Source organism: Trachemys scripta, chromosome 1 (assembly GCF_013100865.1).
Source record: "Trachemys scripta elegans isolate TJP31775 chromosome 1, CAS_Tse_1.0, whole genome shotgun sequence".
NCBI classification, from domain to species: Eukaryota; Metazoa; Chordata; order Testudines; family Emydidae; genus Trachemys; species Trachemys scripta.
Window position 1 is genome coordinate 76,866,159 of NC_048298.1, and position 17,931 is coordinate 76,884,089.

Consider the following 17,931-nt stretch of genomic DNA (forward strand, 5'->3'; position numbering starts at 1 on the left):
AAGGCAGAGGGGGTCACGGGGCATCCTGGGTCCTGTCCCAATGACCCATGATGCATTGCTTCGCATCTCAGCAATCCCTGTGCTTCTGTCCACATTTGGTGCCATCTTTCAACGGTTTGTATACTGCGAACTCTTCCTCTTCGGTCTGCAGGAATGGATCCTGAACTGTTGACCAGTATGCTGCTCGCTCTGACCAACACATCACGAGTTATTCCTTAAACTACAAAGGCAAGAGGAGTGTGACATTGATCTTGCCACGCGTAGTAGCTACGACCTGAGATTGCTTGTGGCATTCACAGAGGTGCTGACCACAATGGAACGCCGGCTCGGGAAATAAGCACTGAGTGGTGGGATCACATCGTCATGCACATCTGGGATGATGAGCAGTGGCTGCAGAACTTTCGGATGAGGAAAGCCACATTCATGGGACTGTGTGATGAGCTCACCTTAGACCACCTAGCTACCCAGTACATTAATCGGAAGGGGTATTTCTCAATGGTTCTCCAGATGCTTGTGGATCACCATGCATGTTTCACAGACATTAACGCAGGCTGGTCTGGAAAGATGAATGATGCACGCATCTTTCGAAACACTGACCTGTTCAGGAAGCTTCAAACAGGGACTTTCTTCCCAGACCAGAAGATCACCGTAGAGGAAGTCAAAATGCCCATGGTGATCCTGGGAGACCCCACCTACCTCTTAATGGCATGGCTTATGAAGCCATACACAGGGCACCTTGACAGCAGCAAGGAGCAGTTCAACAACAGACTGAGCAAGTGAAGAATGACTGTTGAATGTGCTTTTGGCCATTTAAAGGTCCGCTGGTGCTGCCTATATGGGAAGCTGGACCTTGCCGATGACAATATTCCTATGCTTATAGCTGCATGCTGTACGCTCCATAATATTTGTGAAGGGAAGGGTGAAAGCATCACTCAGGACTGGACCGCTGAGGCTTAGCACCTGGAGGCTGAATTTGAACAGGCAGAGACCAGGGCTAATAGAGGGGCATAGCACGGGGCCATAAGGATCAGGGATGCCTTGAGGCAGCAATTTGAAGCTGAAAGCCACTAATATTTGTTGCTATGCTTGGGAGTGGAGTGCTTGTAATGCTAGGAGGTGATTGTTATTGGTGCAGACAATGCAATATGAAGGTTTAAGATAATTGTCTGTTGCTTTGTAGGGCTCTATTTGCTTTCAATTAATAGATTAAATATCGATTTCAAACCAACACAATTCTTTTATTCAAAACCAACAACCGGAGGAGAGAGTCAAACAAAAAAACAGCTTAATACTGAGGGGGATGGGGGAAGGGAAGGTCCCAGGAGGAGGTGGGGTCCTGGGATGGTAAAAGACTTGTTTATGTCCAGGGATCATATCCAACTTTCTCCTTTGGAGTACAGTGCAGCGAGTGCTGTATTTCAGCAGTGCAGAGGGATGGGTGTTTGAGTGCAGTCCACAGTGTACTGGGAGTCCACAGTACTGGACTGTGACAGGGGAGGAGTGGAATGCCGTGGGTACAGACTGGAGCCAGAAGATTGATAAGAGTGTATTGGCAGTGTCTGCGGGGTGTATGTGAAAGAGTTTTGTGACAGAGGCTGCAGGGGAGGGCGGGTGCAGAACTGCTCGGTTTGCAGTGATAGTATTGCCTGGAGCATGTCCGCTTGGCGCTCCATAACGTTTAAGAGCCACTCTGTGGCTTCATTCTGGCACACCACGTTCTCCTTTCTGTCCCTCTTCTCGCTGTCCCACCACTCCTTCAATTCCTGTTTCTTGGCCGTGGAGTGCATCATAACTTCACAGAGAAAGTCCTCCTTAGTTCTTCATAGCTGCTTTCTAATTCTGCGCAGCCGTTCAGCCGGCGATAACCAAGAGGGAGGCTGGCCTCCCAAGATCATCTCTGTGAAGCCAAAACGCAACATTTTACAGAAGCAGTATTGTTTGCAACACACAGAAGACTGATTCAGTGATTTAAAACACAGCCACTATTCACATACCTGTCACTAACTGACTGACCCCAGGCAAACACATATGAGCCACAAAACCCCCAAAATGGTGAGTAGCCACAGGGGCAGGGTAAATCAGTGTTCCGGGACACTACTTTACATTGGTCACGTGGCTCTTGGGGAAAGCCAGCACTGGGGGCGGGGGCTTATAATCATTCCTGTCCCCACATTTTTCTACAGGCTCTACAGGCTGTGTTCATTATGGAAAATATCTCACTGCCAAGGGTGAGCAGGGAATCAAGGGAGGGTCTTCTCCAAGACTGCAGCTTCTGCCCTGGCCCTTATGCGTCTTGCCTGTGTGCAGCAATGGTCCCCGCCCCACTCTGTGATGGCAGAGTGGCCCGGGAAAGTTACTGTTAATAGGGTAAGAAACAAAGCAGCTCTGCCAAAGAACCCGTGGCAGTGGTTTGCCCAGTATCTCCATGAGAGATTCTTGAAGATTTCTGAGTCAGATTGCCATGAAGTGAGGGAGTCAATCAACACCCTGTTCCATCGCTCAGACTAGGTATGTGGTGATATGAGCATCATAGAAACACAAGCCTGCTGTCTGCAACGCTCCTGACCCCAACAACTTGCTTCACCAATTCCCAAAATCAAATCCATTTACCAGGGGACTCCTCTCCTATTTGCGCTTTGCCAAGATCCAACAGCTGTGACTGGCTAGCCTCCTCCAGGGTAGAAAAGAACTCCTGGCTGCAGCATCTCTGACCTCCGAGTCGTCCTCTGCCTCAGGATCCCCCTCCACATCCTTGTCCAAGATTTCCTTCTCCTGGCTCGGTCCACTCTCGACTGGCATGCGAGCCACCAAAGTATCCACAGTGGCCTTCGCAGTGGTGGTGGGGTCACCACCAAATATCGCGTCCAGCTCTTTGTAAAACCGGCAGCTTGTGGGCGCAGCACTGGAGTGGCGGTTTGCCTCCCGCACCTTGTGGTAGGCATTCCGCACATCCTTCACTTTAACCCTGCACTGCAGTGTGTCCCAGTAATGGCCCCTTTCTGTCATCAACGTGAAATTTGTCCATAGGTACCATAATTCATACATCTGGAGCTGCTGGGACTGGACAGCCTCCTCCTCCCAAATGCTGATGAACCCCAACTCGGCAGTGCTCCAAGCGGGGGATCGCCTGGTGCGCAGAGCAGGCATGGCCACCTGGAAAGATGTGCTGAGACCACTGCATGCATCACCGAGCAAACAGGAAGGGCACTTTCAAAATTCCAAAGGAATTTAAGGGGTGGGGATGATGGTTGGTTACCTGAGTGCAGGGGAGTAGAATTCAAACCAATGATCAGAGAGGCAAAAACAGACATTCCGGGATACCTCCCGGAGGCCAATTGCAGCACTGTAATTGATCAGGGTGTCTACACTGGCACTGTGGCACTGTACCCCAGCTCAGAAAGCTGTATACCTCTCGTCGGGGTGGGTTTTTTACAGCACTGCAACTGTGCAGTTTCTGCACATTAAGTGGCTTGGCAGTGTGTACACCTCGGGAGTTACAGCACACAAAGCTGTTTTATGTGCAGAAACTTGCCAGTGTAGATAGGGCCTATGTAAGTAAGTGAATACCATTGTGGTTGATGCTCATCTTTTTTGAATTTTATACTCAGTTTTATAATACTAGTCAATTCAATATAGTTATATAGTATAGTGTAAGGGAAAAAAATCCTTGGTAAACTGATGTGGTTACCCCCTGAGTGTCATCTCATTAATAACCATAATCAATAATTCCATCTTTTGATTTGGTTTTCCTGAAGTAGTCGTAAGAAGCGATTAATTAATAATGCCACCTAATTAATTGTTTCTCCTAATTATCAGTTTTTATAATTGTTTGTTTTCTCTTTTGATAATTTTACTTTGAAAATTACCTGGCATTCAACCCCTCATTACTGCACAATGGGGAGAGTTAGGTGCCTAAGGAAGGGATCCTCAGAAGCCAGTAAGCTAAGCAGGGGTTGACATAAGCTAGCCAGTCAAGAAGTGCAGAGTAAAGGGGTAGGGCTGAAGCCCCATCTCTCAAATGTATTTAGGCACTTAACTCCCATTGATATGGGCCTTTTGGCACCTGACTGACATGGTAGAGGGAGGCACAACCTGCTGCTTGGTTCTGAGCCATGAAACTTCTCTTGGAATTAGGCACCTAAGCTAGGTCACCTGTGCCTAGCAGACAAAACACAGACCTTTCTTGCAAAAACAAACAAACAAACCACTTGTAGCCAATAGCCTGGTGGCTAGGGCATTCAAGGTCAAGTCCCTGCTCCAAATCAGACAGAGCAGGGAATTAAAAATCCTGTCTTCCACATTTGAGGTGAGTGCTTTAACTACCAGGCTATTGAGGATTCTGGAACAGCCTTGCTTAATCTCTCCTGTTGGAGCTGGTCCACTTCATATAAATAATAAAATATTTTTTGGACCAGGGACTTGAACTTAGTGTTCCCACATCTCAGGCAAGTTCCCAGCCCATTGGGTGGTGGGGTCACCACCAAATATCGCGTCCAGCTCTTTGTAAAACCGGCAGCTTGTGGGCGCAGCACTGGAGTGGCGGTTTGCCTCCCTACATACACAGCCCCACAAATTTCCAACCTGCTCATTGTGGCTGCCTTTCATGACAAGTATCAGGCATGATCTGAGCACACCTATAGGATCAGGCTCCACTGGCAAGATAAGCAGGGGAATACCTAGTTTGAGAATCCCATTTCAGGGCTGCCAGAGTTTTGGTTTCATCATTATCCGGCTTTTGAGAATACAAGTGACACCTAAGGTGTCTACAGAGACAGTTACATACTTCAGTATGTTTATAGTTCTAGCCATTTGTGATCTCTAGGGCTGGTCAAAATTTTCCATCAAAACTGATTTTAGATGGAAAATTGTGTTTTTGCCTGAGTGACATGTTTTTGTCCATATCATTTCTGGTCAAAGGTCAATGATATCATAAACAAGATCACAGGATTCCAATTTTAATTCAATCCAATTGTTTCTCTTCTAGGATTCTATCCAGATAGTCCTCTGATCTTTTGTAAGGAATGCTGCAATTATCTTATTCTCACAGTTTAAAATGTTATTGGCCATACACACAAGAGAAATGTCATTTATTGATTAATAGATTTGCTGTATTTGCTGTACCATGGGAAAATTAACTCTTTGCTGGGTAGAAAGCTATCAAAACTATGGCCCCAATTCACAAAACCATTTAAGCGCACAATTAACTTTAAGCTCACGTTTAAGTCCATCCCTGTTCGGAAAAACACATAAACACATGCTTAATTCTTACTGAATGGGACTTAAGCTTGAGCTTAAGCACTTTGCTGATCCAAGACCTGTGTAAGTCTATGGACCCCTTTCTGTAATAATATGTAGAAAGAAGTTCCTTAATCCAGGAAAGTCCAAAGTTTATGGGCCTGATACTCCTCCGCCCTATACTTTGTATACCCATTTAAATGCACTACCAATTAGAATGTCAGCATTGGGCATTCATTTTGCATAGTTGTACATGTCTGCGCAAGGTGTAAGGTGGTATTATTATTATTTACTTATTTGTATTACCATAGCCTTTATGAGCCCTAATCATGGACCAGGACCCCATTGTGCTAGGTGCTGTACAAACACAGAACAAAAAGACTATCCGTGCTCCAAAGAGCTTACAAACTAAGTATAAGACAACAGGTGGCTACAGAAAGACAGGGGAATACAAGGAAACAATGAGATAATATTGGTCAGTATGATAGCTAAATGACTGTGTACACTAGCAGCCTAACTGTTGTCAAATAGTTTTAGAGGCATTGTGTCAATGGAAGGATTTGAAGGAGAACAGTGAAATGGCTTTGCAGATGTTTATAGAGAGGTCTTCCCAAGCATGAGGGGCAGCATGGGAGAATGCACACAGGTGCTTGTTTGAAAATGTAACAAGTGGGTGATGGAGGCTGACCGTGGACCAACTGAGGCAGGCATCAACTTCTTAATACTGAATGAGAGATGATCCGTAGTGTGGGGATTGACTGTGAAGGACCTTGAAAGTGAGCTTATGTTTGATGTGATAGAGAATAGGGAGCCAGTGGAGGGATGCAAAGAGTGGGGTGCCGTGGTCCAAATGATGGGCTAGCAAAATGATCTACAGCAGCATTCTGAATGGATATGAGCAGGGCAAGATGCATTTATTAGGGCCAGAGAAAAGGTTATTGCAGTAATAGAGAGGTGAAAAAAATGATGAGATCCTGGATGACCGCTTTAGCTATGTGAATATGTAGGAAAGGCCATGTCTTAGAGATATTATGCAGAAAAAATCTGCAAGACCTAGACATTTCCTGAATATAAGGCCCTAGGGAGAGCTCCAAGTCAAATAGGATGCCCAGGTTATGGGCCTGAGTGACTGGCAGCATGGTGGTGTCAATCACAGTGATTGAGAAAGGAGGTAGTGGGAAGGACTTGGGGGGAAGATTAAGAGCTTTGTTTTAACCATGTTGAATTTGAGTTGATGGCTAGATGTCCACAAGGAGATGCCAGAGAGACCGTAGAAAGGTAGATTTGGGAATCATCTGCATAGAGATGGTAGCTGAATTTGCATGGAATTAGCCAGTGAAAAGGTGTAGAGGGAGAAGAAAAGGAGACCAGCATCAGAACTCTTTGGAACCTCGATAAAAAGTTGATGGACTGAAAGTCATTGAAGGGCTGAGTGACAGGGCATGGGGTGGGGGCAGTTGATGGGCAATGCTGAAAGAGATTAGGTGATGGTCATAGAAGGGTGTAACACAGTACTGGGGATATCTAGAGCTGTGAGCCCTTGTGTTACCTGTCTGGCTCAGCAAGAATGAGCGTTTGTTGAAGATATTCAATTATGAGTCAGCTCCCTGCTACACCAGTCTGTTTTCCTCACCAGCAATGTCCTCCAGGCTCTCCCAACCCAAATGTTACCTAGCAGGTAACAACCAGTGAACTCCACCCCTGGGCTCATCAGAGATGTTTCTCTGCAATGCACTGCTCCTAATACTGTACATGTACAGTAGCTTATTAAGTTTGCTGCTCTTCTAAAGTCAGTACATTCCAGCTTATTAATTTAACTATAGTAAATATATCCTTCCCTTCAAACACAGCATTGAATTGGTTTATAATAAAAGTAAAACAAGTTTGTTAAACAAAAGATATAGGCTTAAGTGTGTGGAAGTAGAGTGTTACCAAGTAGAAGGAATAAAGGTAGAAAGGGTTACAAATAAACAAAAATAAAAATATACTTTTAATGGTTAAGACCTAACTTAACAAGCTATAGTCTTTGTTCAAGGTATTTCCTCACCAATCTTCCCTTTCCCAGCAATAGCTAATGTGCTTTCTGCCTACGTCCCCATAGACTCCAAGGCGCTGTTTCCTTGTCTCCTCAGGTGAAGCATAACTTAGGGGGTTCACTCCCTCTCCCTTTTTAATTCAATAAACCTTTGAAAAGTATTCTTCTGAAATGTATCCACAGTTAAAGTACCTTTTCCCCGCTGGGCATGGATGCAGTGCTGTCTGTTGTAGCCTCCATGTTGCCTTCTCCACTGCTGGTGATTTTTACAATGCAAATTACCTCTTCTTGCAACCTCTGATACAAATGACTAGACCATTGAATTTAGCCACAGCTGATTTGAGGTGTTGGCCTCTTTCCTTTGCCAGGAGAAAAGCTGTTTATCACCTCCCCTGGCATGTCGGGGGACTTAAAGGCATAATATCAATGAGTATCCATAATTCCACATACAACATTGCCACAGATATTTCTCAATGATATTATTGACCAGTGTGCTATTCGTTTTCAAATGACACCTCACAAGGTATATTTTGTACAAATATTATTGCAATAGTGGGTAGGGAGTGAATACAGGGGTGCCTGAGGTCACAAAGGGGAACTCAGAATCAGAGAGAGAGCAATGGTTGGTGAAGACCAAGTCAAGTGAATGGCTCTTTTGATGAGTGGGAGAGTTGAACCAGGACTGCAGTCAAGTGAAGAGATGAGGACAAGAAAATGTGCAGGAAAGGGGCCTAATAGAGCTATCAGCATGTAAACTGAAGTCACCAAGGATGGGTGTGGGACATTGTGAGGAGAGGAAGAGAGAAAGCCTTGGTCTGAACCAGGGCAGGGACTGCAAGAGAAAGAGAGGCCTCTGTAAAAGAGGATAGCTGCAGAGGTAGTGTCAGATGAAGGGATCAGATCTAGAATCTGTAACAACCAGGTTACTGGAGTAAGTGAAATATGAAGAGGTGGATGGCTGAGATCTTCTTAGAGTTGAAGTGGGCATTCCAGAGACAGCAAGAGAAAGAAAGGAGGGGTTGGAGGAGGATGGGAATAAGATTAGGAGTGGTGGTATGAGTGGAGGAGTGGTGATGGCAGGGACATATGTGGAAGGTGGTGATGGAGGGAAGGTGGTGATGGAGGGATTATTGGGGAAAATCTCGCCAGAGGTGAAGAGGAGGATGTGGACATGGTTTTTGGATTGGTGGGAAATCACCATGGAGATGGAAAGAGGAGCAGGTATAACTGATGGGAATTGTGGAGGGATGAGGGTAACAAGGATGGAGCAATTGAGCAAAAGGAACTAGTGGAGGGAAAGGAAGAGGAAGGAAGAGGATGAATGCAATGATACAGAAGAATGGTTTGGTGAGAGCCATGAGTGAGTGGCAGAGGGACAAGGTTAAAAAAGTGAAAAAATGCTGTGACGGTAACTATGAAGAAGTGTACTTCCTCTTTAAGGGACAGGCTGAAGCCTAGATCCAGAACAGCCTAGGGTGCAATCAAGGAGGCCCTGCCCTAGGGCTGGGCTATATAAACAGGAAAGAAAGTTGAGCAAGAGAGAGTGAAAGTGAGGCAGGCTGTGGTGGATGGTGGTTTCTTTCAGGCTCCAGGAGACCAGCCTAACCAAACTCATAGACTATGGACTGGTCTACTTTACAAAGTTTTGTTGGCAAAATCTGCCTTTTACCGACAAAACAGGGGAGGTGTACACACTACAAAGCTACTTTTGGTGGCAAAACTGCTGTTTTGTCGGCAAAACAAAACCACCTCAATGAGAGGCATAGAGCTTTTAGCGGCAAAGTTAAAGCGACAAAGCGTCAGTGTAGACACTGCTGTTTGTTTTAACGACAGAACTGGCTTCCAGTATCCCACAGCCTGCCATGATAGCTCTGATCTCTGTTGCCCTGCAGGCATGCGCCCCTCCCCTTTCAAAGCTCCAGGGAAGTATCTGACAGCTGAGTGTGCTGCTCTGTTTGGGGAACAAAGAGGAAATCATTAACGTGGAATGCTCCTGTTCTGCCCTGCACTAAAAACACAGGGACAGACTGCTGCTGCAGGGAGTGGGGGCGGGAGGATTGGGTGGAGGGGGACGGCTGTACTGCTTTGACAATCCTCAGCAGGGATAGCTCACCGAGCTGCTTGGGATGCCACTCCCAGCAGCTGAGGAGGCTGTGGGAGAACTCAGAGGGAATCACAGAACCGTAGGCAGAGTGGGCTGCTTTGGGAGAGACTGCTGTGCTGAGCAGAGCCGGGGGCTGACATGGGGGGTAGGAGGTGTTCTCCTCCCCCTGCCTCAGGATAGGTTGGTTCACCCTGCTGTCTCCCTGGCCCCAGACACACCACTATCCTCTTCCTCCCCCCCCACACTTCAGTTGAAAAAGTGGCTGACAGTCTACTAGGATGCCCCTGGAATGATGGGATTGAGAAACCTGAATCATGTGATTCTGTATCTGCCCCATGAGGCATTGCAAACCCTTCCCAAAGCACCATGCAGCCAGTTGCACAGTGGGATAGCTACCACAGTGCACTGCTCTCTGTGTCAATGCAAGAGCTGTTAGTGTGAGTGCACTCTGCTGACACAAGGAACTAGTGTGGACATGCAACAGTGGTTTTAATTAAAGTGCTTTAATTAAAGCAGCATAACTTTTGCTGATAAAATATTGTAGGGTAGACAAGGACTATATGTTATGGACTTTAACCAGGGCCCTGAGGTGAGTACCTTATGAACTGTGTATTGTAGTTGCTGAAACCTTATTAAAAGAGGACATGCTATTTTGTTAGTGTATTGGCTTCTCCTGGCCCCATGCTGTTAAAGGGAGCCCATTACTGCCCTGTTGGGGGAAATTAAGGAGGGGCACACCTGAAGTGCCACACAGGGCTGCAGGGGAGTGCATGGGGACTACCCACTCCTTTACAGTAATGCATAGGTTCCCAAACTGTGACTTATGACCCCAAATGAGGTTGTGTCATCAGCAGATGAGGTCAAGAGTCCAACGGGCCAGATTTGGCTCGTGAGATGTCAGCTGTCCTGAAATGTGGCCAGACCTGCTCCACAAACACTGCACCAGAAGGTCACCATTTTGATTTACAAAATGATGGCCTCTGCACAGCATGACCTTACACATACGGTGCATGTGAGGTCACGTTCTGTGGAGGCTGCCATTTTGTAGATCAAAACAGCAGCCTCCTGGTGCAGTGTTTGTGGAGCAGGACCAGAGACATTGGCTTTGCAGAGGTGGCTGTGCAGTTGCCAATTTGGCCATTTGCACCATCTGCACCATTTGCACCATCTGGCTGTGCAGGCATCCAGCTCAGGGACTTGAATGCAGAAGATTCATATCTTGATGAGGCAGCAGCCTCATCAACAGAGCATCCTCTCTGCTTGAGCTGGTAGGAGCCTGTGATAGCCTTTTCTGAGATGGAAATCTGCAGTGGCATGTAAGCTCCTTAAAGCAGGGCCCATATCTTCTTTTGTGCCACCCTGAGTACCCTAAGGCTACTGCAACACAGCAAGCAAGCAAGAAGAACCTGCGGCTGTGAGTCTCAGAGTCCAGGTCAAGTATCTTTGGCTTGATACACAATGGGGGTAAAAATAGCAGTGTAGATATTCAGGTTCAGGCTGGAACTCAGCTGACCTAAGTTCTGAGACTTCCTGCCACAGGTTTTTTTTTGGGGGGGGGGGGGGGCAGAGGGGGTGTTTGTTTGTTTGTTTTTTGCTGTGTAGTTGTACCCTTAGGTAGGTACTGTTAGGTTTCAGCAATCTCTCCACTCTGCTGTATTACAAGTTCTTGTCTGGAGCAGACTGTTCAGTCTCATTTTCACTAACCGTATCCAGCCTGGGAATTATTTTCAACTTAAGTGTCTGCTCTCACTTCACTTGTCTCGGCCAGTTTGTCAGATATCTCGAGTAGATGCTTGCAATTCCTTCGTTAGATTTTTGCCTTCATCTGGAATCACCGATTTATGAGTGAAGTGAGTCATCTTTGATTACTGTAGCTTTGCCAGGCTGGTGCTCATTGCCAAATTCTCAGAGTCTTTGTTTTTCAAACTGTGGAAGAGGTCTTGTTCTTTGTTGTCATGATCTGTCTGCTTATACTTTCCCAGTCTTTTTCTCACTATCAGACTCCTTGGGTCATCCTTTATTTTTCTAACAAATGTGGTAACCGAGCTTTTATGCATCTGTTGTAGAGGAGTTCCTCATTGCAGTGATGTAGCTCTATATTTTTGTAGAGTGAAATAGGGATCTTCCTCTGCATCCATTGCTTTTCTGATCGAGTTGTTTCCTGCTTTCCATGTTTCTGTTCTTGGCCAACTTGATTTCTGTGACCTTTTTTCTTTCTGGTTTAGCTATGGTTCTCAGTCACATGCTTTGTGGCTTTTTCTAGACTTTGTATTTTGTTTCTATTTGTTCTGTTGCGTGACATGTACATATTGCCCTTTCTAGTGTCAGATCCACCTCCCTTAATAACTGTTACAGACATGTTTTTATTATTACATACCAAGACAATCTGGTCTTTACTGAGAGTGTCTTTTAATGTTTGATATTCTCAGGACTGACTTTTTAGTTTTAAGTCTGTGACAAACTCCTGCTGCATTCTCATCCTGAACATCTCTCTTATAAGTAACTTTTTCCCCGACTACAGTGGTCCTCAAATATTTTCATTATTCCTGCAAAGCTTTCCTTCCCCCGCCCCACCACATACTGTATACATTTAGCATTTCTGTTAGGCCGCTGTTAAGAGCAGAGCAATCTTTTGCTTATCCTCTAGTTTATTTTATATATAGTTTAAATTTCTGTTTGAGCCTTTTCCCGGCATCTTCAGCATTTCCCATCGTTCTCAGGACTGGTGGGGGATTTACTCGCAGTTGCAGAGGGTCTGTAGCCACCATTTCAATGTTACCTCTCTCATTGGGTCTTCCAGAACTTCATGCCTTCCACTTCTGGGACCATGTAGTATTTTACTGATGAACAGACAGGCTTCAAGATAAACCCTTTACTAGATATGGAAAGTATGTACACTGATAAGGTGACAAAACTCCCTACTGTTCTTTAACTGTAGCCTATGCTTGCCATGTTCTGGGGTTCTTTGTTTTTTCTGTCCTAGTATGCAGCACCTCTCAGGAAAACAGACTGCATAAAGTATGTACAAGAAGTGTGGCATCTCTACACTTCCTGGAGGACTTACTCTATAGCAGAAATATGAGAGAATTCTGCACAGGGAGTATTTAATATTGTCAAAGACAAAAATTCTCAAGTTATGTTTCAAGGACATAAATCCACACTGTGTAGAGGTCAAGCATAGGAGTTTTTTACACACAGCGCTGGCGGAGTGTCACCTTGCTTATTAGGCTCAGAGACACTGTCAATTAATTGATTACAATGGAATATATAGATTTTCCGTGGGCGGGGGAAAGTGACGGGGTAGGCAGTTCCACACCCCGGGATAGGTTTTGCAGCAAGACAAGATAGCACATTAGTCAATGGTTAAAAGGTTACATAATGTCTCCGCCCATGGTCTCAACTTAGCAAGTTAACATTTAATTAATACTTTGATAAAATGTTATTAATATAAAATATATACATTGAATTCTGATTTGGGGTCCATAGGAATGGAGCAACTCCTTTGATTGTCCAACAGGTACATTGCTAGGGGTTAAAGCAAAGAAACAGTGAAAGCATATGGCAATAGAGATTGTCTCCTTTATGTCTTAAGGCAGGGCATTGGTCCCTGGGAAGGGAGGTGGAAGGATGCCATATCTTTATACTGACATGTGCCAATTTTCATAAACTCAAGGTTGGATCTGTTGGAAGAACGTTCCCTACAGAAGACACTGACACAATAGGAACAGGGATCCTTTGTTCAATCTGCAACTCTGAATAAGACACAATTATTTAGTTATTGCTTCAACATCTAGCATTTCTACTCACCAAGCATATCTTAGCAAAGGCAATGTTATCTTGTTTACCCCAGCTTTCTCTTAGCTAATCGCTATTTGCTAGGCCTCTGGTCTCCAGACCAAACTTTGGACTTTGGGTCTGGAAAAGAGCTGGCACAATCCATATACCAGGTTGTTATATAAAATGCACATGGATTTTTAACCCTTCAATGTTAATTTCTATAGCTTTATAGTGTATGTAAAATAAAACATGGTGAGGAGGAATAATGCTAATTATTCAACTTTCTTTTTATTTCTTTTGATCTTATGTCACATGTAATATTTTCTATTTCTGTTATGTATTTTTTATTATGTATTTTATATACAAGTTGATTTATGACAAAATATAAGGATTACATTTTAGATAATGTTTAGACTCATATTATGTGTGCAGATGTTTATATGTGTATACTCATACATTCTCTTGCATTGTAATGATGTTTTTTCCATGTAATAATTTCCCAGTACGGGTGGGTAGATTTCTGGTAACTTCCTCATCACTGCATTGAAATTTAACAATTCTTAGAAACTAAATTATTTTTAAAATGCAAATTACTCTACCTATGACGTATAGACATTGTTTAATTTTTTCACTCAATCCACTGGATTGAGGAACAGTAAGTAAAAGAATAAATTTTTCTTTGAAGCAACTTTCATCACTTCCTTTTTTTACCTCCTAATCTGCATCTCACTACTTGTGTTCCACCTAAGCCTATTTACTGATTGTTCCCTTTGTCTACAGTGCTCGCTTCTTTCTTTGTATCTTGTTTCTCTTCTTAGAGCTGCCTCATAGTTAATATTTATTAACCCCTCTTCCTCTTGGTCAAAAATCTTTTAAAACCTTACCCGTTCTTTTCAGACTATTACACAGACACTCACACACACACAAAACCCTACATTAAAATAATAATATTAAGGTTGCAGAGTCAAGCACTCAGAAGGTAGGAAATGCCCATGCATCCTTAATTCCAGCAACCTTAATTTAACCCTGTCTTGCATAGGCATTACTATACAATTGTAGGCAGAGTCTGAATGAGCTCTCTCCTGATATCTAGTGGTGAGCTGTGGAAAAAGACTTTGGAAGCTGATCTTGTTTGCATGGACACACCCATCCTGCCTAGATGCTCAGCATGATGGGACTGCTTGCCCAAATGATCACTTGTGGCTGGTGTTAGATCCCCAGTCTCCTTGTTACTGGGGCAGGACTAATAAAGGGTTGCTATCTTTGTTGTGTGAACCAAGGGCAGCAGAACATACCTGGCATACCCCAAAGGAGGGACTCGCTAGGCAGGGAACATGGGTTCCAAAGCCCAATGAGTTGAGAGAGGTGGGGAGGGGTACCTGTACTTGGACCTGGCTGTGGGGGTTCTGTTTAAGGTCCTAGACACCATTTGACCCTTCCTCTCTTCCTCGCAGTCCCTTCCTTGCTCACTATACACCTTCCAATTTCTACAACAAATGAGGCAGGGAGCCTACAGATGACAGCTTCCTTCGGGACATAAACTTGATTCATCCCCAAAGCAGGTCCATTCTGTGCACACAAAAGGTCAGATTTTGCCAGTTTTATTCATAGTCACATTATGTAATACTTCACTACTTGAATAATTTCATTTGGAAAAATGGGATTACTTATGGACTAATCTGCTACTCACTATGAGTAAGGTATCTCATTCTGGCCCTTATGTTTACCCAGAGGCATGTGCTCCTGAAATCCCTTTCTAACAAAGGCTTCATTCACAAAAGGAAGCTTATTACTCCATCAGTCTAATTATTTCTCAGTTTGTATATGTTTCTGATACAGGCATTCATGGACTTTTTAGAACGTGCTTGCTGAAGTGTACTGAAATATACTATTCCTTTAAATAGTTTGTGAGCCCTTTTAATGGTGCTCACAGTGTTCTGTAAGCTGACAGAGCAACAGTGTGTCTATGTAGCTAGTCATTGCTTGTTATAAACATAGTTATTTGGACCCCGTCACACTTTCATATTGTGTAAAGAGCAAAACACACAACACTTGCCAAATGCACCCAGGGCACTCAATACTGAAAGGTTCCCTATAGAAATGTTTCAGACTAGATTTCTCCCTTTGTTAACTGGGAAGAAACGTGGAGATTAAGATACTTGTGAGATCATTTTGCTGCTTCTCCAGGTCTGAAATCTTTATAGAGTGCCTGTCATTGAGAGAACTTTACACTTACAAATTTCAAGACCACTACAGGCACTTCTTTTAAAGAACCTTTAGGGGAAAAAAAGACAGGAATATCCCAAACTTTCTGTCAGATGACCTTTCAGAATCCAAGAATGGCCAAGCTACTTAGATAACATAGTGGGACCACCCTTTGTTTCCTTAGGAAATGTTCTCACTCAGGAAGTCTGGAGTAAATTGATTTGAATCAAGAAAATTGGACAGGCATATCCTTCCAGCCTGGATGTTGTTCATTTTGTGAGATTATGAAGTTTTGCTGATGTTCAAGTGTTTACTATATAGGAAAATATTAGCACTGGCTCTTCTATAAAAAAATAAGTCATTACTCATGTATTATTTCTCATATGAGTGACTAATGTCAGAGTCACAAATGTATGAATTAAAGTGACCTTTTAATTCCTATGATCTTTTTCATTTATTATCCCACACAGTGATATTTTGTGTCACATAAAATAGGACCAAGAGAATAAGAAACTGTTTTTGCAAGGCATGTTTGATAGGGACTTGAATGCAGTGGTGTTTATTCTCTACCAAATCACAGCATATGGGCAGAATTTTGCAGCTGCTTTTTGACTTCAAGGGAATTCTATTCAGTATGTAGTTGTATATGGAGCTCCTGTAGGATTGGGTCCTCTGTTTGTTACTTTCATAGTCTCTGCATTTGGTTCTTCAGTTTCATTTTTTTTGTACAGATTTGTGAGTGAACAAAAGGACTAACTTCTTCATTGGTGCCAAGTTATTTTAAAGGTGTCTCACCCTTAGGACAAGATCCACAAAGGGATTTTGATACCAGTCAGCTCTGTGTTCTTGGGCACAGTATCTAGCCTGTCTGACTCATGAAAGACACCCCCCACTAGCCTCTGCTTGAACCAAAACCGATAAGAGAAAAGACTTGCAGAGAGCAGTGAAGGGTGTTGGGAGACAAACCTAGACTCCTCCTGACAAGGGTGACAAGATTAAGGCATCTCCATTAGCACACAGAATGGAGAACATTCTCCCCTAGCCTCATCTGCATGAAAGATGGGACAGAGAGTCATCTCCATTAGCATACAGAATGGAAAACAGAAATTCCAACAAAGAACTGCACGGAACACTGGGACCAGAAAAGCAGGGAAGCACTGCATTATGGGGGATCTCTGCTCCATATGTTAATGAACCTACACCTGCACTCACCCAGATCAGTAGTTATCAGACCAGTTCTAGTAATAAATCCTTGATTGATATCCAAAATACTGAAGCAGCCTAATTGTATTCTGAGCTTCCTGAAAGAAACACCACCCATAGCCAAGAGTGATCAGCTCCTCTAGCCTAAAGAAAACCCTGGAGTCATCAGTTTACCCGTAAACAAATCTAGTGTTCTCTCTTGAACCATTGTTGTTTCTCTACAAAAACCCATACCTATGTTCAAATAAGTGTTCTGATGCTTGGATCCAAACTATGCATCAGTTCCACTGGGACTCCATCTTCTCCTGACTAACCGTGCTGGGGGCTCTGCCTGTCTCCAGCACTCAGGACCCTGAGCTACCACCATCACCTGGCAACCCCGACCAGTTCAACCCTCATGGAGTGGGTGAGATCCCTCCCTCTCTCTCTCTTTCTGTTTTCTTTTCTACCTCAGGTATTAACCTTTGATAATGTAACTGTTATATTTGTTTAGCTCTCTTTGTGTAGTTATCACTATTATTCAATAAATAACTTTTATGGTTAAGCTGGTTGCTTCTCTCTCTCTCTCTCTCTGAACTTTACTCTTTTGTGATTTTTAGCTCCCCATTTACTCTGCAGCAATGCTTCTTTTACCTAAGCTAAAGATCTCTATTGTGCCCCAAAATACTGTGGGGTTTGCTCATCAAGTGAGTTACTACCAGTACAATTGTGATGCAAAAGTGGGGATAGGGACGTGCTGAACTTGTGACATACGAGGGTGGCAGCTTGGAAGTGCTGCTCGACCCAGACTGCTCAGGCTTACTCTATTCCGGTGCGATACTTGTGGCATATAAGGGTAGCAGCCTGAAAGTGCTGCTTGACCCAGCCCATTGAATCCAGGGACATATAAGGGGGGTCAGCTTGAGAGTGCTGATTGACCCGGTCCACTCAGACTTGCTCTGTGTGTGTGTGTGTGTGTGTGTTTTCTCATCTGATTCTGGAGCTGGAGGAACCCAGCCCTGGGGAACCTAGGTCCTGCAAGATAGCTCCATTGGGACAGGACTTGCAGAAGTGAGACGTAGAGCTCCATATGAAAACATACATGACACAATCAATACATTAGAATTACAGAACCCCCCACCCCCAGAAGAGTAACCCTAATAAATGAACATATCCCAAAGTAACGGGCAAATCTGGTATCAATTTAGGTGTCAAACTGCCACTTTAGGTCGCTAAATCGAAACTTTAGATTCTTAAAAACTCTTCTCAGCTGCCGCCTAACCCTGTAGGTGTCCAAGTTTCCCTCGGTAAAGTCCCCTCAGCACCTAATTGTCTGGGGGGCATGCAGACAATTGCCTAAGTCCTGATGCTGCTGAGCAGCTCAGAACCTTGG